Raw genomic sequence first — 22,105 nt, 5'->3', positions numbered from 1 at the left:
CTGGGGAGAGCTCCCAACCTCTGCCCACTCGGGAGAGAGCCCCACTCCCTTCTCTGCCCACCTGGGAGCCCCGCCCCCTCCCACCCTTTGCCCACACCAGCCAGAGCAGGTCAGTGTGGGAGGCAAGTCACTCTGACGCTTTCCCAGACCTGGTTTTTGTAAGCGTGTAGCGTGGCGGCGAACACAGCCTCTGCCCCGCAGGTTGGCGCTCGCTGCGCCAGGAGACAGGCTACACAGAGGGGCTGCTGGGTGCACCGAAGTGGGCCTCCTGCCAGCCTTGGGCCAGCCCACGCCCTCCATGTGGGACTGCAAGTAAGTCGGTCCTCTCCCAGGCTTCCGTTGGCTCGGCTCTCAGTGGGAGGCGGGGAGGAGGACATCAGACAACACACGGACAGCCCCTTGCAGCCCTGCGTTGTCTGCAGGAGAATGAATATTACGTAACCCATAGCATTACAATCGTTACTAAACAGAACACGCAGCTCCAGCCCCACTCCTTGCACCCCTCAGACCCGCCGGGAGAGGGGTTCACCAGCAAAAGGCTTTGGCAGAGGAGGAAGATTTCCCGGACAAATCTCTTCCGAGCCCTGGGACGGAGGGTGGAATAAGACGGTAGGAAAACGCCCCTCGTGGGAGACCCTTCAGAGACAAGCGCAGCAGAGCCAGTTTTAATTCCTGACCCCAGGAAGGGAATGTGGGGAACTTGATTTCAGAGAATTCTGAGCTGTGAATTCTAAGTACTTGTTCCGTTCCGCCTCCCTGAACCTGTCACTTAGTCAAAAGAAAAACTTCAGTCTGCGTCACAGTTTGGCGGGGGCTGACGGGCGGCCAGCTGAGGCTCAGTGGCAAAGGCTGCTGGGAACAGGGGATGCGAGAGGGGGGACGGGGAAGGGCACTGATCTGTTGAAGACTTACTGTGCACCAAGCCCTGTGCTGGGCCTGTTACCTGTATCCTGACACTGGATCTTCATGGTAAAGCTGTGTAGAAGGGCTATAAATCCTCCCCCCTTTTTTTTACATATGAGGGAAACAGAGGGTCAGAGAGGTGAAGCCTCTTGTCCAGGATTGCACAGCCGAGTGGCAGATCTGGGTTTGAATCCACATCTGATTGCAAAGCGTGTTTTCTCCCCAGAGCTTTTGTAACTGGGCCAGTTGAGGATCTGCTCTCTGGAGGGATAGGCCAGCAGATTGGGATGCAATGTCGGGACGTGGTCCAGAGAACTGGGGCAGGTGTAATTCACAGGGTGTGAGATGCCTTACCACTCATAGCAAAAGGCCCAGCCACTGTCCCAGAAGAACTTGGACTTCTCTTTCATGGCAAAGCCCGAGACAAGCGTGCCAGGCCAGAGGGCGGCTCTGCTCCACCTGGTCATTCAGGGTCCTCCATCTCTAGGGCCCCATCACCACCTGGAAGGCCAGAGCCACTGCCGCATTCAGGGTCTGGGGAAGGGGAAGGAAAGGGCATGCAGAGGTTGCATAGCTGCTGTTTTCGGGCCCTGGACACATCCCTTCCTCTCACTGTTCTCCAACAAGACTCGGTCACGTGACCTCATCTACTTCTGAGAAAGGCTGGGAAATGCAGCTCCTTGCTGTGTGGCCACAGGTCCTACGGTGACGCATCACCGTGGGAAAAGAGGACGAGCAATCTGTCTGGCCAGCGGACAGTCTCCCCCCGCCGTCACCACGTGCAGGGGCCCCCTGAGCAGTCTGACTTCATACAAGCTCTGCTCAGGAAACCCGATCAGAGAGCACTGTCCTCCGCTGCTTCTTTAAACTGTCTCTGACTCTATTTTCCCCGGCCCTCGACAAGAACTTACACTGTCCTGTGATTTTTCTCATCTCTACCCAAAGCCCTTCAGGTGGCAAATGCAGCCTCAATGAATAATCCTTGGCCCCACGTGATGATGGACATTCCAGTCTTCATTCAGAAGAAAGACTTGGCCCTCTTCCCCCAGGTGAGGTCTACGGTGTCAGAAAAGCTGGAAGCTGGGCAAGAGAAGGGTGGGCAGGTCCTCTTTTTCACTCTCTGCCTGCCCTTTTGCTAATTTCAGTTCCTTTCCCCTCCATTCTCAGGAGGGCGGTCCGGGGGTGGGGGCCGAAGGGCTCAAGGGACCTGGGACATTTTTCTTGCCTGGTGTTCTGGTATCGTGAGAGACGGTGCCATGCTCAGGGCATGGGAGATGTTAAAGGATGGCACTAAAATCTCAGGGATGATTTTGTAGACTTTTCTGAGGCCATCTTGCCATCCCCAGAAAACTCACCTGTGGGCGTCTTGACATGGTTCTGTGCGTCTCTGAGTTGCTTGCTGAGTCCTTCCATAGCCACTAGGCTTGTTTGACACCTACAGACCAGGGTGCCCTGCTAGACGGGGCTTAGGCCTCCCCATACCAGCTTTCTCTTACAGTTATCCCACTGCTGGTCCACGTGAAATGCACATCCTTTACCTGAATCAGCTCTAAGAGCGTTAAGCTGATCTGAGTTCAGTAAGGATCTTTTGCATCTAACTACATTATCACCTCTTACATTTACCAGCGGAGGACAGACAGGTCCACAGAGCCCCAGCTGCAGGGACACAGTCAAACACTATGCCTGAGATGAGGGGCACTGTCCGAAAATTCATTTCCCCAAGAAATCCTCTTACCACTAACTCTTTTATATCTTTGACACGGGTGAGAAGTCTGAGAATTAGTAGCTGGTTCTTGCCGTGTGTGTTGGATATGTTGCCTTTGCCTCTAAAACCTGCTTTGGAATCTGAGACCAATCTTGCTAGGGTCTCAGCTGAAATGAAGGGCAGAGGGCCAGGGTCATCTACCAGGTAGAAGTGGGTTAAGGAATGGCTCTCAGGGAGGGACATGAGTCACTGAATAGCAAAGGGAGTCAGAGCCCAGTGTATGGACTGAACAAACCCAGGTATCCTGAGCACACACCTGACATGCATCTCAACGAGAAGAGGCATAGCATTTTAATTAATAACATAGAATTTGGTCTGAGATTGCCTGGGTCTAAATCTCAGCTCTGCTATCTGCAGGTCAAGTGTCCTTAGGTGAATTACTTTTTGTATTGGTCAGCTACCGCTGCAATAATGCTGTGTGACAAACCAGCCCTGAATTCAGTGTCTGACGACAAACACTTCTCTTTCTGCATACTGGTCCCCAGGTCAACTGCAGTTTGAATGGTCTAGGCTGGACATTGCTGGCCTTACTTCAGTACCGATCCAGTCTTTATTTAAAGTTTAATCTTTTTTCATTGTGGAGGTCTTTTTCCATTTAGGCTGCTATAACAAAAACACTATAAAATGGGTATTAGCAACATATCCATATCACAACATTAACTGAATTATAAACAACTTATATATTAACAATGTCAACTGGCTTACAAACCACAAGCATTTATTTGTCACAGTTCTGGACATTGGGAAGTACAAGATCAAGGTGCTGGCAGATTTGGTGTCTGGTGAGGGGCCTGCTTCTTGGTTCACAAATGGCTGTCTTCTCCCTGGGTCCTCAGGTGGGACCTGAGGTGGGACCTCTCTGGGCCTCTTTTATAAGGTCACTAATCCCATTCATGAGAACCCCACCCTCATGACCTCATGACTTCCCAAAGGCCCCACCTCCTAATACTATCTCACTGGGGTTTAGGTTTCAACAGATGAATTTTGGGGAAACACAAACATTTAGTCTATAGCAGTGGATTTTTTGCATTTTTCTTATTTTTTAAAGATCACATGAAATATTATTTACTTCTGCCCCTGAGTTTTTTTGGCATCTTCTTAAATTTTGCACCTGAGGCAATTGCCACACTTGCCTGCCCCTAGTCTTGGCCCTGGCTCCAGGCCACGCTTTGGACTCTGGTCTGTTCCACATGCCTGTTCTCGGGCCCCCAGGCTGAAGAGCCCGCAGCTACCATGGATGTGCGCTTCTTGTGATGAGTCATTGGAAGACGAAAGGGTGGGTGGAGCATGAGATGCCCCCTGAGACCTCCACTAAGAACGGGTACTGTCACTTCTGCCACATGTCATCAGCCAGCGCAAGTCCGCAGCCAGCCCCTAATTCACAGGGTCAGGAAATATCCTGTGTCCACTCCAGGGGGATCACATGGCAAAAGGCTTGCAGGTATGTTCTGATACAGGGAGAGCGCATAGGACTGTGGGCATGATGATCTAGCACACCTCGCTTCCCTGGGACTCAGTTCCTCTTTTGTAAGAAAGAGATAATAACCCTGACATCTCATTGGGCTGTGATGGGAAATGAACAAACTGATGCTTATAAGCTACTTAGAACTGCACCTGGCACGTACTAAGTGCTGGCCTTAATTATTTCTGTACCAGTGAGGGTCCCTGCGGGCCCACCTGGGGTGGACACACACCCGACGATACCCCCCCCCCACAGCATCAGCCCTGGCTGTGGGCCTCTTGTGAGCCAACCGTGGACACGTCACCTCTCTATCCCTCCGTCTCTGCATCCCTGAACCTCAGTGAGGACCACACGAGACGGTGCACACACACAAAAGCACTTGGCAGTGTGTAACACGGCACGCAAACCTGGACCATGTGACACGCTCACCGAGGGTTTTAAGGCATGGTCCCCAAGTCCTCTGTCTCACCTCCCTCCAAGACATGGGGTCTCTGTCTCCTCCCCTCGATCTGGATGAGCTTCTGGCTGCTTGGACCAATAGAGCGTGCTGACGTGATGCTTAGTGGCTTCTAAGGCCATGCAGAGGGAGCCATGCAGCTGTGCCTGCTTCTTCTGGGCCATTCGCTCGCTCTCAGGTTCTCTCTCTCAGAACCCAGCTGCTGCGGCATGAGAAGCCCCATCTGTGTGGAGCGGCCATGGGGGGCGCTCCGAGCACAGTTCTCCTGAGCCCAGTCCGAATGCCAGACATGCTCCAGCTCTAGTCATTCAGGCTTTTGGATGGAATGGAGCAGAGACGAGCCATTCCTGCTGGGCTCTGTCCAAATTCCTGACCACAGGATCTGACTGCAGAATAAAGTAGTTGCTGTTTTATGCCACTGCATTTGGAGGCAGCAACAAGAATTTAAAACGTTCACCACCACCCCTTCACTGTCCAGGTCTTAGGGCACAGAAATGGGTCAGAGTCAGTCCCTGCCCCACAAAGAGCCAACAAGGAGCCCATAAGCAGACAATTGTAATGCAGTCCATTATGTGCTGCAGTGGGGTTGTGGAAGCTCAGAGGAGGGGCCCCTTGCCCAGGGTGAGGTTCTGGACTGACCCCTCTCTGCAGGAGATGATGCTGGAGTGACTCTAACGGCTGAACAAAAGCTACCCAGGAGAATGAGGGAGCAGGTATCTAAATGGAATGTACTAGGCGCTGGAGCTCAGTGTACCCAGAGCACAGAGGACAAAGGCCTGCCTTTCCCAAAAATGCCCTAAATACCCCGCTGCCACAGGGCCCTTGCACTTGCAGTTATCTCTGCCTGCAATGTGCTTCCCGTGGAGACCCTGCTGGCTCACTTGCTCACTTCGTTCATATCTCTGCTCACACATCCCCTGTACCTGACCCCTCTCTCTGAGCGCTACAGATCCATCACCCGGCATCCTCTTCCCTGCTTTACCTTTCCTGACTTGACTCTTTGTAGTGCATTGGTTGATTGCACGTCTCTTCTACTAGAAAGTGAACAGTAGGAAACTGAGGCACAGGTCCTCCTGGCATAGCACAGTGCCTTGCACACAGCGAGTCTTAGATATACGTATCAGGACTGGGTGGGTGAATGCAGAGAGGGGCATGGCCAGCTAGCTACACCTTTTGAAAGCCTGCTCTGGCTGCAGGAAATGCGTTGGAAGGGCATGAAAGGGGGTGAGGAGAGCAGGTGAGATGGGTTCTGTGATCCAGGTGGAAGATGAAGGCCTGAAAGAGCCTCTTCTGAGACATGGTGTAGGGACGGCGAGAAGAGGACGACCCCAGGCGGCAGAACTGAACACCTGGATCACAGCCCAGGTGGGGGTGTAGCATTGGGTGGAGAGTCCAAGGCAGGGCTCAGGACTGATATTTGGGCAGCTGGGTGGCCGGTGGTGCCAGTCACCCAAATGAGGGCCCCAGGAGGAGAGGGCACAGGTTGGAAGGCCACGTGTGATGGCGACAGGAGAGGAAGGCATGTGGAGTTTGAATCGTGTGGAGTTTGAGGTGCCCTTGGGACCTTCAAGTACAGTGGACTAGCAGGAGCTTGGATGGGACAGTCTGAAGCTCAAGGGAGTCTGGCCTTGAGTGACAGGGAGAATGTCAGTTAGAGCAGGCGACAAGAAGGGGACCGAGAGGAAAACCCTGGTTTAGGAAAAGACAGCAGAGGACAAAGAAGGGAGAGAGGAGAGGTGGGCCGGAAACCAGGGTGCGGGGCCGCTGAAGCTGGGGAACAGGACAGTCGGAGAAGGAGAGATGCGCTTCGGGGTCAGACGCTGCCAAGAAGGGGCTGAAGCTGGCTGGACACTGGAAGAAGCCCAGCTAAGGGACAGGCCCAGCAGCGAGGGGCAGGCGTGGTGTGCACACAGCAAGCGCACCCCTTTCTCATCTAAATCTTTAAGGAAACATGGTAGAGAAATGTAGTGCAAAACTAGAGGGGAGAGGGGTCCGGGGAGGATTGTCATTAGTATCGTTAGCACTTTTTGAGTTGGAGAGGCTTGAACTCACTGCCATGCTGTGAAGAAAGATGTAGAAAAGAAAGATGATACCACTGAGAAGAAAGGGATGATTGTGGGAGATGTGGGGAGGGCTGGGCTCCAGGGCGCAGGGGAGGCTGGCACTTCGATGGGTGACAAAGGAGGCTGGTCTCCAAGGGGGCAGAAGGCAAGGAGGCAGCCTGCGACTGAGCCCGTGGAGCTGCGGGGAGCCTTCGTCCTGCCATCCAGGGCAATGGGCGTCCTGGTGTGCTGCCTGCTGGGGACCAGGCCGGTCCCCATGAGAGCATGTTCTCAGCTCTCTAATGTTTTTACAAAAAATTAAACCTGAAGTAGAAATGCCCGAATTAATTTTATCCAAAATGAGAAAGGCACAGAGATGGTGGCTGCCGTCCAGGAGGGCGGGGTGTGGAATTGGCCTGAGACAACCAAGAGGAAGAAGCCACGTGGCATTTATTGTAATATTCACTCCACAAACACAGGCCCAGTGGTGCTAAGAGCGGGGGGCAGGTGAATAAGTTTCTCAGGGAAAGAGTGAGAAAGCTCTCTGAGCGGCGGTAACAGTTTTAGCTGACTCTGAAGGGTTGGCGGAGTTTTACCAGGAAGAACTTCCTGGAGGCGAGGAATTATATTATTCTACTTAATATAAACGTAATTCTACTTTACATAAAAGCTTTTAGCTCAGCGCCTGCCACATCGTCAGCTCGCAGTATAGATAAGCCATTCAAATATCATTACGAATAATTTTTATGTGTTTATAAGTTTAACTTGGCTCAACTCCCCCTAATTTTTTTTCTGATGCTTGTAATTACTGTGGACCCTTGACACTGACAAGAAATCAGACACTCGATCTTTAAGATGCCACACCCTGGAAGTACTGTCTCCAGCGTAAACATAAAGGAGCAAGGTGTCCGTGACGTGTGAAGCTGCTGTCCTGGGTGTTCGGTGACCTGAAAGTGAGGACTTCTGGGTTATTAACGTGTGTTCCACAGGAAGCGTCCTCTCACCAGAGCAGCTCTGGGCTGCCCTGGGGCGCCCTTGAGCTGAACTGGTAGGCGGAGAATCCCTTTCCTGGTCTCCACGGCCCACAGCCCATGGTGGGCTCTTTGGGAGCTGCAGATCTAAGCCAGAGCCGAATTAGACTCTCTCCTTTAATCTTCCTGCTTCTGTTTTACAGACAAAAAGCAAATAATGTTTCCGATGTCGTCATCTTCCTTGCCATGATTACCACTAGCAATTGGAATTCTTCCGAGGCCATTTCCCTGAAAGACTCGGTGCTCATCACTGAGGGGTCAGCTGGGATTGCGCACTAGCTCAGCTCCATGCTGACGTTTTTTGCCTCATCAAAAATATGAAGTATTACAAGCCCTGGGCCTTTGTGTCACTTGCAATGAGCCCAGACTACATGGTAAACCCTTGAATGTCAGGAACCTTATAGGCTTTTTGACCTTTTCTCCTCCTGAATGTAGCCTTGAAGTCACCTAATGTTCCACACATTTACACACGCATGCACACATGGGTACAAGTGCACAAATGCATATATAATGTGCATAGAAATAGACTTACATGCACACACAGGCATATGTATTCGCTCATGTACACACAAGCACACACATGTAGGGATATCACAAGACATCTGAGCACATGCATACACACACAGGTTCACTCACACACATCCTTGCACACACAGACACTTGTACTCACACATGAACACACATCCATGCATGTGGAACATAGGCATGCACAATCCACCACCATACCTGCATGCATGCACACAAACGCACAACACACACAAACACACGCGCACACAAGGAATAGCATGCTCACACACGTGTGGCATGGCACGAACACAGATATACCACTACGCACATGCACACACAACATGCATGTGTGCAAGACACACCCTTGCGTGCCCATGCACACCTGCAGCACATGCACATGTATGGGTATATCCTCACACACAAGGCACACACATGCAGGCACGGCAGGCACAGGCATGCATAGCCCTCCGCCAAGAACAAACGAGGAGGAGGAAGGTAGACACATCATTCTTTTCCCTCTAATTTAAACGACTTCTCTTCCTTGGCACCAACTTTTGTTTTGATGTCTTCGCTATTTTTTTAGATCATGAAGACATGGAACTGGAACCAAATCCTCAGTTTTGCAGATGGGAGATGAGATTTCTAGCAATGAGTCTTCTTGAACAAAATAACGTAAAAACAGAAGAACCTGGAGGCCCGTCGGAGCGTTTGTTGTAATCCGCAGCACCCCCGGCCCAGGCCCGGGCCCCTGCAAGGGGACAGCCCAGCGGAGGGAACCACGCCGGACCAGGAGCCTTGCCCTTGTTTCCAGCGGCTCCGCCACGCCTGTGCCGTGGGCACTAGGTCAGTTCACTCCCCATCTCTGGTCCTTCCATCTTTGACATGTGAAGGTTTGGGTGTCCCCTTATACCAGATGGAGAAATTGTGGAACTTTCCCAGGGCCACATAACTAGGACTCAAGTGTGGTAGTTTCCACCCAGGGTCTGTTACTATATACGGGGCTTCCCAAATTCGAACACGCCTCCAGAGCGCCTGGGGAGCTCGTTACAATGCAGAGTCTGAGTCAGGAGGCCTCGGGTGCTTCTGAGATGCTTTCTAACAAGCTCCCAGGTGATGCCGGTGCAGCTGGCCAGCGACTGTCGTCTGCAGGCTGAAAGGCTGTTGGTTCGATTCCTGGTCAGGGCACATGCGTGGGTTGTAGGCCAGGTCCCTGGTTGGGGACATGCGAGAGGCCAACCAATTGATATTTCTCTGTCTCTTTCTCCCTCCCTCCCCTTCTCTCTAAAATAAATAAATAAATCTTAAAAAAAAGGTAGAGTGAACTAAGATTTTCCATCCCCTCCTCGTTTGCACCCCAGGCCCCTGGCTGGGACAGAAATGACATCATCTTCTCTCAGAGCGGCTCCTTTTCCCTTTGGCTCCTGGCACCCCTCCCAGTGCTCCCACCTCCCTTCTCAGAGGCAGCTCCCCCCCCACTCCCACCCCCACCTTTGGAGCTGTGGGTGTCAGAAGACGCATAGTTCACTGGCCTCAGAGCTCCTTACTACCGGAGGCCTGGGGCCAGTCCCTCCTGTCGGAGCCTCAGTTTCCTCATCTGCATGAAGAGGGGGTAGGGTTTGTTCTCAGCCCTGGCTGCACTGTGGCACAGCTTCTACCAAGTCCCTGGCTCAGGTGCCACTGTCAAAGATTTTATTTAATTGGATGGGGTGAGGCCCATACACGGGTGTTTTGAATGTGATTCTGACGGATGCCAGGGCTGAGAACCACAGGCCTGATGCTTGTTAAGGGTCAGCTCAGCGCCGTGAGTGTGGGTCCCGCCATCGGGTCTGCACATGGACCCCACACTGTGAGCCGCAGGGCTCAGGGACAGAGGGTGAAGCCTCGGAAGGATCTCGGCCCAGCCAGTGGACGAGGTCACCCCAACGCCGTGGGAAAGAGCTCTTGCAGTGACGCTCAGGAGAACGACCCTGGCTTTGCGTTGAACTTTCTTTTCTGACTGGCACTTGATGCACGTTTTAATTAAAGATTCAACCACACACGTCAATCACCCGAAGACCTCCCCCACCAACGCACCTTCCCACAGGAGGGCTGGCAGCAGCATCTGCGTATGTGAGTGGGGGAGAGGGAAAGGGGAGGAGGGGGAGGGGAGAGCTGGGACAGGTGGTGGTTGTGCACTGGGCAACCTGACGTCCAGGCCAAAGAGGGAGCCCAATTAGCTAGAGCCCCCTTGGCTGCCTCCCAACCGAGCCCCAAACGGAGCCCTGAAAAGATTTCCTTGAAGCCAGTGGTGGCATAACCGTAGAGTCCTGTGGTTTCCATAGTGACATGTCTCTTCCTAGGGCTCTGTCACTGGGGGGGGGGCGGGGGCGGGGGATGCTATCAGTATCTGAGAGACCCAATGCAGAATGGGTCAACAGACCCATCTAATTACCGCTCAGTGATGCCTGCTGGTAGCTCAGGGCACATCCCTGGGGCAAGGGATGGTGACATCAGGTAGGCGTCACCTCCAGGGGGTGGGAGAGTGGTCATTAGGATGAGGACAGTCCATGGGTACCTGTCCATGGTCAAGGGCAGCATAGCGAGGTGGCCCAGCACTGGATGCTGGAGCCAGACCCCTGCGGCTGTGACCCCGGCTCTGCCACCCAGGTGCCCCGGAACTGTGTGCACCTGGCAGCTCTGTGCTCCAGTCTCCCCACCTGCGACCGGGGGGCAATGATACTACCAGCCTCCTCATCGCTCTCTGCTGAGGGCTCTGTGAGTTAATTAAGGGAAATCCTTACAACAGCGTCTGGGGTTCTCATTACTTGTGGCACCGCCATCCTAGGCAGTGAGATGGCCTCCAGGGTCCAGGTTAGAAAGGGCTCTGCCGGGGCCCCAGGCTCCCCGCTGGTCAGGGCACTGGGTCCGAGGCTTGGCCTGGGAACCTCTAATTACCCTGAAGCCCAGAGCACACTAGAACCTCTGAGAGGGGGACTCCGGCATCGGGTTTTTAGAGAACTCCGCAGGCAACACCAATGGTCAGCTAAGGTTACGAACCCATGGAAACCTGGGAGTATTTGCCTGCAAGGTTCACACAGCCCGAGGCCCCAGGCAGCTCCTGAAGTCAGGGTGGACTTGGGGGCTGCATGGAACTACTGTGTGGCAGTGCTGGCACCTCTGCTCATTCCTTCCTTCCACACAAGCGCTTACGCTCCTACAACAAGCCTGTGCTGGGCATACGACCAGGTGTGGGGTGGGGGCCCTGCCTTGTGCAGCTTCCTGAACTGTGGGGAGGCAGACACGTGTCCATTTGTCACACAAGCGACAGTGATGGCCATGAGGAGCGGCCTACGGGATCAGGGGAGGCTTCCCATTTGAGTTGAGGTCTGAAAGATAAGGAGAAGGCAGCCGGTGGGAGGGGGGCATATTCCAGGTGGGAAAAGCCCACTCAGGTGACAGGTCCCATGGCCAGAGCGAGCACAGCATCTTCAAGAAACCAGAGGACAGGCAGGACAATTAGAGCTGGGAGAGGAGCGGAACGAGGGGCGGGGGCCCGGTGAGCTGACGCAGGGGCGGTGCAGTCCAGCTGGGACTGCAGGCCTTCATCAGGCAACGCCAGGCCACGAATAGGTTTTAAGCACCAGGTGACGCTGGATTTGCAATTTACAGGATCCTTCTTGCTGCTGTTGGGTGAGCAGACTGTCAACCTCACAGCAGGTGTCAGCCACGTCTATTGGACAAGCAGTGAACCTGGGGCCTAGGACACTGGGTCACCTGTCAGGGTCATGCAGCGAGCAAGTGATGGAGGCCAGACTCCAGCCCGGGTCTTCACACCCAAATCTGGGTCCTTCCCGCTCGCCCTCCCTCTCGCTGCTTCCCCTTTCAAGGCAGGGAGGGGCAGGGAAATGGAGGGAGAGGTGAACCTCAGGGAGGAGTGCGCTGGCACCGACCGCTGGGCCCTGAGCGTGGTTAGAATCACAGGGCAGCGGCCCTGCCACCCCGGACGGTTTTCCTGGGAGGCCGGCCCCCCAGGAGGCAACCACAGCCAGCCAGCAGCCCCGGGCAGCGTTTCCGCCAACGAGGGCGCTCAGAGCCTTGGCAGCCCCGCAGGGGGTGAGCCGTTCATCCATCAGTCCCTCCTGGAGGCTGGCACTGTCCTGCTGGCTGGGTCCGGCCCCTCTGAACGGCAGCCTCACAGGCCGCTGCCCTGTGTCCCCTGACAGTGTCCCCTGTCCTGACTCTCTCCCAGGGCCACACCTTCTGAGGTGGCGGCTATCGTGGCCACATACTGAACCCAGGCCCAGCCCCTCTGAGCCATCAGCAGCCCCGAAGACCATGGCAAGCGCCCCTTTCTTAGGTCTCGCTGCCTCTTCCCACGGCCTGTGCCTGCGCCACACAGCAGATCAGACCATCCAAGGCTCCTGCCTCCCTGGGAAAACACCCGAACTCTTTCCTGGGGCCTCAGGTTTGGGCCATTTCTCCACCTCTGTCCCTCCAGGCTCCCACTCAGGCCTTCTGCGGCGCCTTTCACCCCCGGCTATACTCAAACTCGGGGCCTTTGTCCCTGCTCTGCCCACTGCCTCCTCTTCCAGACACATCTCTCACTTCCTCAAGGTCTCTGCTTGAATCTCAACTGTTGGAAGAGGCCTTCCCTGACTACTCTGTCCAAAAGGGCCACCCCTCCGGCATTCTGCTCACTCTCTGCTTTCTTTCCTCCGTAGCACTGACCACACATTGTCTACATTCAGTTTATGTTGTTCATTATCTACATCTTCCCTAGAACGTGAATTCTATGGGGTCAGCCAACTGGTTTTGTCCCCTGTTCTATCCCCAGTGCCTGGAGCATAGCCTGGCATATAGTAGGCCCTCAGAAAATATTTGTTGAATGAATGAATAAATTAGGTACACAGTAGGTTGTCAAAATATGGATTGAATAAAGAAGGATGACATGACAGCCAAAATTTGGCCCCCAGTTTTTGAGTGGCAAGCGTTTGTTGAATGAATACATGAATAGATTTTGACCTGGGTGCTGTTTGAAGAGTTCTCTGGCTGGGAGTGTGTCCTGGCTCTGCCACTCATGATCAGCCTCCTCCAGGTCTCCTTTGGAGATCTCAGTCTCCCTCTCTGTAATATGGGGGCCTTGTATTAGACTTTTTAAAATTTATTTTTAGAGAGAGGGAAAGGGAGGGAGGAAGAGAAGGAGAGAAACATCAATGTGCATGAGATACATCAATCAGTTGCCTCTCGCACGCCCCCAACTGGGGATCTGGTCTGCAACCCAGGCATGTGCCCTGACTGGGAATCGAACCAACGACTTTCCGTTCACAGGTTGGCTCTCAACCCACTGAGCCACACCAGCCAGGGCTAGACTTTTTTTTTTTTAAGTTTCTCATATTTTTAAAGCAGCTTTCAAATAAAAATGTATGTGGCAACCCACTAGTGTTGAGCTTGGCCATGTGACTTGACTTATCCCCCAAAATGTGGGCCTTGATGGCATTGTGACAGTTTCCAGTGGAGGAGGTCTTAAGAGACATTGCAAGTTTCCCTCATCCTTCTTGTACTCCTGACCTCTACCATGAGAACATGACATCCCAGCTAAGAGCTGTCTCTTCAGCCTGGGTCCTGGAAGGAGAGGCAGGTGGAGCAGATCTGCCCCTGATCACAGCCTGGCCCAGAGCCTCAGTGGCTGGGCCCCTGCCACAGACATGCAACACGAGTGAGAAATACAGGGGTGGGCACAAGTAGGTCTACAGTGGTAATACAAATAAATAATACAGTAATTATTAAATACTAATACAAGAATAAACTCTGCATTTCACATACTCACGACTGTGAGTTGTTACTGTAAGAAATTGAGATTTGGGGTTGCTTGTTAGGCAGCATAACCTTCTGAAAACTGACTAATACACATCCCTTCTAGCATTGATGTGATTGGCTCTTAGCTCTGGAGGGAGGAACCCAGGTTTGGAATTTCTTTTATCAACTTTCTGGCTATTTCCTCAGCTTGTGATCCTCCCTTAAAAATACTTCTTCTCACTTAGTGCAGAAGTCTCAAACTCGTGGGTCCTGGCTATGTGCAACTTGAAGACAGGACTTGTTTTGACCCAAATTATTCATTCATTTGTTCTCGCGTTGGTTTGTTTGTTATTTTATTCATTTAACAAACACACTATATGCCCATCCACCTACATGTGAATGTAGAGGATCACACAGCTCTGGGGGCCTGAGCCGCCACTTAGGCAAAACCTCCTCTCCAGTGACTGTTAGTGGTGTAGCTACACTGCCGGGGCTGCAGAGATGAAAAAGAAACAGTGCCTGCCCCCTTGAAATTCAGGATATTACATTCAGGGGAGGAAAAGAGTCTGAAATGAGTAAACCACCATCAAACACACACACACACACACACACACACACAACCCCCTTCATCTCAGATTCAAAAAGCACAAGCACCCGTCATTTTTAGTTAGTGAGGCTGGATAATTTCTGAAATTGATGGATGCTTATAGCATACACAAGAAGAGCATTTTTGCAACAGAGCCTTTTATCTGACTTACAGGCAGCTAAAAACATCCCCAAACCATGCTTTTTAGCTGTCTTTACTGAGACTAATTTTCGCAAACATCATTTTGAAAGTGGGCCGGAGTGTGCCCCAGTGGGAAGCGTGCCTCAGGGTTCAGACCACAGGTGGCCGGATGCCCAGAGCAAGGCAGCTTTCTCTGAGCCTCGGCTCCTTTATCTGCAACATGGGCTGCGTGCGCAAACGGGGCTGGACCAGATGACCTCTTCTTGTTTTAAGGCTTTTAGGCTGAATTCAGAACTTCAAAAGTGTGCCTTGTCCATGGGCTAAGTTCAGGGGGCTTGCTGCCCTGGGCAGGGGGTGGGGGCAAAGGTCTCGGGGGAGTGATCCCAAAGGATGAAGAGATGGTCCCTGTTGCTGGCCCAACAAGGCAAGGCTTGGGGGCCTCCTCACCAGCTCCCCAAACGCAGGATCCATGAACAGCTTCCATATCCCCTCCTGCCTTTCCTTCTGACCCAATCCGCTTCCCCTCCTCCACCCCCACCCCCACTGCACTCGGGCCCCAGGGCCATCTTTCTTGCTTCTTGAATGTGCCCACCAGGTTACAGCCTCAGGGCTTTGCACTTGCCCTGCCCTCTGCCCAGAATGCACTGGCCCCAGGTGTCCACAGGCCCCCACCTGACTTTTTCAGGTTCCTGCTTAAATGCCCTCCCCCCATCCCCACCTTCTCCAACTCTCTACCTAAAGAAGACTGGGCCCTGCACACCTCTCCCCTCGGCTTTTTTCCCTTCACAGGGCTCATCGCTGCCTGCGGCCCAGCTCCCTAAGGCATGACCTCGATCATTGCTGTACCCCAGCATCTAGACACTGGCACATAGTAGGTGCACAATGGGTACTTGTTGGAGGAGTGAGCATATGAGCAATTATGCAGGGTAGGAGAAGGTTCTCCCCACTGCCACTCTCTCAAACCCCCAGTCTTTCCAGGGAGACCTCTGGCCCTGTGAGCCTGCCTGGAGGTACCCACCCAGCCTGCAGGATGGTGAAGCTGGTACGGTTCTTAGAGATCCAGCTGTACAAGGGGACAATGAGGACCAGAGAGAGAGGAGGCTCCTACACTCAGCTCCGCAAGGTCACAGAGCACGTTGTCCTGAGCCACTTTCCTGACGTCAAGAACCTACGGCTTCTTCAGTCACAAAGGCCACCCAGCCCATGCCAGGCCTCTGGCCATTGCCTCCCCTAAACTCCTGTCCCTGTGACAAGATACCAAAGGATGTCATTTCTCTCTCAGACCAGGAGTCCCTCTCTGCCTCCAAAGGGGACAGAAGGCAGTGACAGTGTTTTACATACATGCTCCTTCTCCTGTCACCTTCACCACAAACCAGTGGAGTAGGGGCATCTGTCCCCATTTCATGGATGAGCAAAGCGAGGCCCAGAGAAGGGCAGAAGCTTGCCCAGGTCACGCTCAGCCAGGAAGCGGCCCCAGCAAAGTGCATCTCCATTTTCCAGTCTGTTAACAGGCTGCTGGGGTTAGGGCGGCAACCGGGGATGCTCCTGGCCCCAGAGGGAACACTGTCAGTCAGCGAGGAGCTCATCTCCTCCCCCTCCCACGGCACCTGCCACCTGCCACCCGCCAGTGTCACATGGCACCGGGAGGGAGTGAAGCCTGCGGGGGTGCGTCCCCTGGGAGGCTGTGCCGGGAGCCCTGGGAGCTGCACTTGTGGGCGGTGGCAGCGGATGCACACGTGTTCGGGTGCAGGCACGTGCTCGCTCTCTGCCCCCACCCCCACCTCCACTTCCCGCAGCTCCTCAGAGGTGCTTCAGCAGGCGGGGTCTACAGCGCCGGGGGCCGGGGGCTTACACAGAGAAGCCTCCGCTGTCAGAAATGGAAACCCTGGAGACCAGCCAGGCCAGCCCCCCTTGAGAGCCTTGTATGTCAAATTTAGAGCAGGCCTGGGGTGAGGTCAGGGACCTTTTGAGGACACAGACTGATCATGTCTGTTAAGTGCAAGGGCTCCAGTGTCAGACCACCTGGGTTATCTGTCTGGGCTGTCTCTCAGCTGGTTGACCCCAGACACGTTCTCTGACATCTCTGAACCCCCATTTCCTCATCAACTTTAAGATAAGATTCGTGGAGCCCCTGTTTGGTGACAGGCGTGGTTCCGTGCTCTGTGCCAGTATTTACTTCTCTGACCAACCTCACAAAGCAAATACTTTTGTCATCTGATTTATATCTGCGGGAACTGAGGCACAGAGTGGTTAGGTGACTCGTCCAAAATCACACAGCTGGGATGCATTACAGCCAGGATTTGATCCCAGACAAGGAGGCTCCAGAGTCCCTGAGTTACACCACTATTCCAGTCTAGGTCTACTGTCTGCCGAGGATTAAAATGAGGTGTGGTATAGACTAAGCACCCAGCACTGCACTGGGTCAGAGTCAGTGCTCCGTAAATAATTCTTATCAACAGCAACAGCTCCATGGGCCTGAGAATCAGATGAAAGATACATATCTTCCTGGTAGAAGATGGCATGTGCACACACGAAACACTGTGCACAATCTCAGAGGGTTCCTGCTCCCGAAGCCCACCCACCAGCCCATCTTGGGAACCCCTGCGCAAGCCCAACCCTGTTATTTCCATACTAGGAAAGGGGGAGGCACGTTGATTGTGTTCCCACCCTGCTCCTTCATTTGACTGTCTGAGGCGGGCATTACTGGGCCACTGGGCAGATGAGGAAACCGAGGGAAATGTCAAGGTCGCACAGCGAGCTGGCGGCAGACACGGCTCTCCTCTTCTCGGGGAGCCGCTTCCCTGGCTGTGTGTGGACAGACCAGCCCTGAGGCCAAGGTGAGAAATGAAGTCCCCAGGCTCATGTCCTCGTGTGGTATACACTCAGCAAAGGGCACCTGGTGAGTGAAATGGAGTCACAGGTGGGTCCCCACTGGGCCAAGCCGTGTCCAAGGCCAGGGGCTCAGAGCTCCCTTGGCCCAGCTCCTCTTCTGGGCCTCCAAGGCTCTTCAAGAGGAGAAGGACACAGGGGAAGAAGTGGCAGAAGAGCTGGAGGAATCCCATGTCAGAAGCCATGCCCACAACCCCCTTGTTTACAGGCAAAAAAATCCCTGAGGCCCGAGCCTGACTGGACACACCCAGTCACATGCTGGGGTAGTGGCCAGGAAGGGGCATCAGGTCTCTTGACACCCAGGCCAGAGCTCAGGCAGTAGTGGTCAGGAAGGAAGAACGGTCTCTCCTGTGCTGTGACCGTAGGCACACTGCACGGCCCCCGTTTCCACATCTGCGAAATGGTGACAGTATCTGCCTTGGAAAGCTGCTTTTAGGATGAAGCAATTTGACAGTTTTCTAGTGGCGGCTGTCCGGCACGTTTCCCTCATTTGTCAGACGAGGATGGGTTGTTGTGAGGACCAAATGAGCATGCGGGCAGCGCGCCTGGCGTAAAACAAGCGCTCAGTACGTGGCGGCTGTTACTGTACACGTTACTGTTACACCGCTGAGCACACAAGACCTGCCTCTGGGGATGCTGCGTGAACAGGTGGATGGACCAAGAGACAGGCTGATCGGCTGGTTGGCAGCGGACTAGGGAGTGCGGTGGGGAGATGGCTGGACGGCTGGCTGGGTGGGAGGAAGGCGGCCAGTGGAGGGATGTGTGGGGGGACTGGTAAGAGGGCAGGTGGGTGGAGACAGAGGTGGAGCAATGGACAGGCGGAAAGGCTTCGGGGCAAACGACAGGTGGAGGGGAGAACAATAGATGGGCAGGTTGGATGGATGAGAGGATGGGGTGATGGATGAAAAGAGAAATGAATGAACCAGGGGCCAGGAAGACAGGGAGGTGGGTGAATGGAAGACCAGAGAGTAGATGGATGGGAGGTGATCCTTCCCTTTGACCTGAAGCTGAGGAGCTGGTGGTGGCAGATATAGAACAGACACGAATATCCACAGGGTGGGGAGGAAAGAGAGGTCGGGAGCTCCTTGCTTCGACAGGGCAACCCTGGCCGTGGGGCCATGAGAGCAGGTGCTTACAGTAACCCGCTGCCTGTGCTCGATGGAAGCCCCGTGGAGCAGGCGCCTGGGAGGAGGGCAAGCACAGGGGGCCCCACCTGCGTGTGCACACAGGCTCCTCAATGCCAAGTGCAGTGGGAGGGCTACCTCAGCAGGGCACGGCTTCCCTCAGACAGGGCAGAAGCTCCACAGCCCGGAAGGGACCCTTAGCTGGAGAGACCTTGGCAAAGGCAAAGCAGAATGTGCCCCTGGGGACAACTGAGACCCAGCTGGAAGAACAAAACGTCCTGTCCGCCGAGAGCCCCGCAGCAGGAGGGGCCTGCTGTGGGAGGGGGGGCCTTGGGCTGTGTTGCTGGCAGCCTCTGATGCACTGCGGGACGGTGGGCGAGCCCCTTCCCCTCCTCAGCCTCCTCTCCTCACCTCTAACTGAAGCCCGATCATCTCCAAGGTCCCTTATAGTGCTGACACCGTATGACGACCGACCGCAGGTTTCCAGGAGCATCATGTGGAGGGGGCGGGGCCACAGAGAGGAGTTGGGCTTCAAGGGTTTAGTTGACAATGGGGACACCTGGGGACGGCTCCCACCTCACTGGACTGAAAGCCGACGTCCGCCCAGTGGCCACCGTGGTCTTCGGCTCTGCTCTGATCTCACCGCCTCATCTCCTGCCCCACTCGGGCAACACAGACCTCTCAGCGTCGTTTGAACATGGCGGGAAGCCCCCCCCTGCCCCCCCCCGCTCTGCTGGGCACAGCCCTCCCCCAGAGCACCATGTGGTCACTCCCTCAGGTCCTGCATGACCTGCTGCCATTGCACCCCTTGCTCCCCACCCCCAGCATGTCCGGTCACCCCAGCACTTACTACTTTCAAACACATTCTTTAATGTACTTTTTTTTTTTTTATTAGTTGTCTTCCCCAGGACCATAATGTCAGTTCCGAGGGCAGGGACTTTTGTGTTGGGTTCTGTGAAAATTAATAAGGAAATTTCAACTAAAATTGGAGTTGGGGCAGCCCATAGAGAAAACTCCCTACCACTCATCATCAACCACCCCAAACAGGAAGAGACATACCTGGCATTCCCAACAGGAAGCTGTATCTACTGACCACCCCTGCAGGAGGAAGATTTTCTTCTTGCCCAGCAACAAGCCCAGCCAAAAAAAAAAAAAAATCACTGCAGCTCAGCCAATGAGAAGCCATCATCACCCTGAACTCCTTATTTTCCTCCAATGAACTGTCTTCCATCCATTCTTTCTCTTTCCTTCCTTCCTTCCTTCATTTCCTCCTCCTCCCCCTCCCTGCCCTCCTCCTCCTCCCCTCCTCTTCCTCCTCCTTTTTTTGCTAATGGTCTCCTTATCCTGAACTCCTTGTCCCAAGCTTCTTTCTATAAAAACATTCTGTTTTGTGTAACTCCTCAGAGTGTTTCTCTGCTTGCTAGATGAGATGCTTCCCGATTCATAAATCATTTAATAAAGCCAATTAAATCTTCAAATATTCTGAGTTGAATTTTGTTTTTTTAATAGTTCCTGGCACACAGTGCCAACAGTATTATCTGTGGTTATCCAATAACTGCAGTGCGATCATGATGAGGACAAGCACTAATGAAGTGTTTCCCCGTGTGCCAGGCACAGGGCTCACTCACTTACTGCTCAGAGCGCCCCCATGAGGTAGACACGGTTGTCACCTCCTAGTTCACCGAGAAGAGAGCAGAAACTCAGAGAGGGATTTTGTTCAGGTCCCACAGCAAAACTGGGACCTGAACATGCCAGAGTCAGCTCCAGGGTCATCCCACAAGAGCCCATGGAGTCAGCAGAGTGCCAGTGCTGCCACATGAGACCTTGACTTTGGGCAAGTCTTTTCTTCTCTCTGAGCCTTGGTTTCTAGGATAGTGCCATTCACTAGCTTGGGATCAAAGATCAAGTCCCTCCTTTCTAGGCGGTTCTTCCCTCCCAGCTCCACTAGACCCTGCCTCCAGAGTCCAGACTGCTGGGATCCTAGCAGCAAGGCGGGGTGGGGATGGGAAGGCCTTAGTGCTTTCCCAGGCTGAAGGCCACCAAGGAGTTGCTCTTTAATTCCTCCACCACAGCTGGGCTGCTCCCAAAGTGGCTTTCCCAGACCCCGATGGCCCGTCTGCTGGGGACAATTACGGACGAGCCAGCTCCCGAGGGGGAGGAGAGGGCCTTGCAAAGCGGAAGACTGTGGGTTCTGAGCAGGCACACATCCGGTCAGCTTGGGGCTGGCTTTGCAATTCTCTTGGGCAACTCCAAGTCTTAGTTTCTTCACCTAGAAGTGAGTTGGGACTGGACGATTTCGCCCAAGCAGCCTAGTGCTGGAGTCCAGAAGAACAGCTTTCTTCCCCCACTCACCTCTGTGGGATGCAGGCAAATTGTTCCCTAACTCTGGCCTCATGCTCCATGCGTGAAGTGGCCTGGCTGGGCTGGAAGGTCCCAGAAATCCCACCCTTCTCTGCTCTTCTTTTACATCTGGAAGCAGAAAGAGGGTTAGGGCTGGAAAGGAAAGAGCATTTAGTGAGCTCCAACTGTATGCCAGCTGCTTTTTGGACATTATTTCATTTGTCTGTGTGTTAGCTTCCTACGGGTGCTGCAACAAATCACCACCGACTTGGTGGCTTAAAACAACACCCGTTTATGACTTTACAATTCTGGTGGCAGAAGTCCAAAATCAGTCTGACTGGGTGAAAGATGTCCACAGGGCTGGTTCCTCCTGGAGGCTGTAGGGAAGAATCCTTCTCCTTGCCTTTTCTAGAATGAATGCTGTCTTCATCCCACATCACACGGCTTTTCTCCCTCTCCTTCCTCCCATCTGCTTCTTCCCACTCTGACCCTCCTGCCTCCCTCTTAGAAGAATCCTAGCTACTATAGTGGGCTCATCGGATAATCCAGGATAATGTTCCTATCTCAAGATCCTTAACTTAATCACATCAGCAAAGTTCCCTTTGCCAAGTAAGTGTTCTGAGGATTAGAATGTGGATAGCTTTGGAGAGCCATTATTCAATTTACTATATCTGTCAACGCAAATCTTTCATGAAGCTCCATTTTAAATACCAGCTTCTGACACTTTGTAGCTGTGTGGTCTTGGGCAAGGACCTAACCTCTCTGGGCCTGTTTCCTCACCTGTAAAATAGCAATAATGACCCGGGATGGTTAGGGTTAACACAGGAAAAGCTCTGAACACAGTGCTTGCTACCATTGTTGAGTGAATTTATATAGTAACCGCAATAATAATAACAACAACGTTGTTTATTGAGGACTTATTATGTGCTGGACACTGAGCTGAGTGTTGAGTTTTTGTAGGTGAGCTAAATAGACATGATCCAGGCACTCACAGAAACTACAACAGAGCCAAGAAGACAGAAAAAAATAAAAATAATCACAAATAATTAGTTAATTGCCTTAGAGGCCCGGAGAGACCCAAGG

General features: G+C 53.4%; 1 long non-coding RNA gene across 1 annotated transcript; it reads left to right on the top strand.

Annotated features, from left to right (window-relative positions):
* The first annotated feature begins 471 nt into the window (after nt 1-471).
* On the top strand, nt 472-9,440 carry LOC150011092 (uncharacterized). The gene is made up of 3 exons (XR_016510637.1): nt 472-609; nt 1,849-1,952; nt 8,751-9,440. It is a non-coding gene; the product is annotated as an uncharacterized LOC150011092 (long non-coding RNA).
* The last annotated feature ends 12,665 nt before the right edge of the window (nt 9,441-22,105 follow it).

Source organism: Furipterus horrens, unplaced genomic scaffold (assembly GCF_987537825.1).
Source record: "Furipterus horrens unplaced genomic scaffold, mFurHor1.1.pri manual_scaffold_4, whole genome shotgun sequence".
NCBI classification, from domain to species: domain Eukaryota; kingdom Metazoa; phylum Chordata; class Mammalia; order Chiroptera; family Furipteridae; genus Furipterus; species Furipterus horrens.
This window is presented reverse-complemented; position numbering and strand designations above follow the sequence as displayed.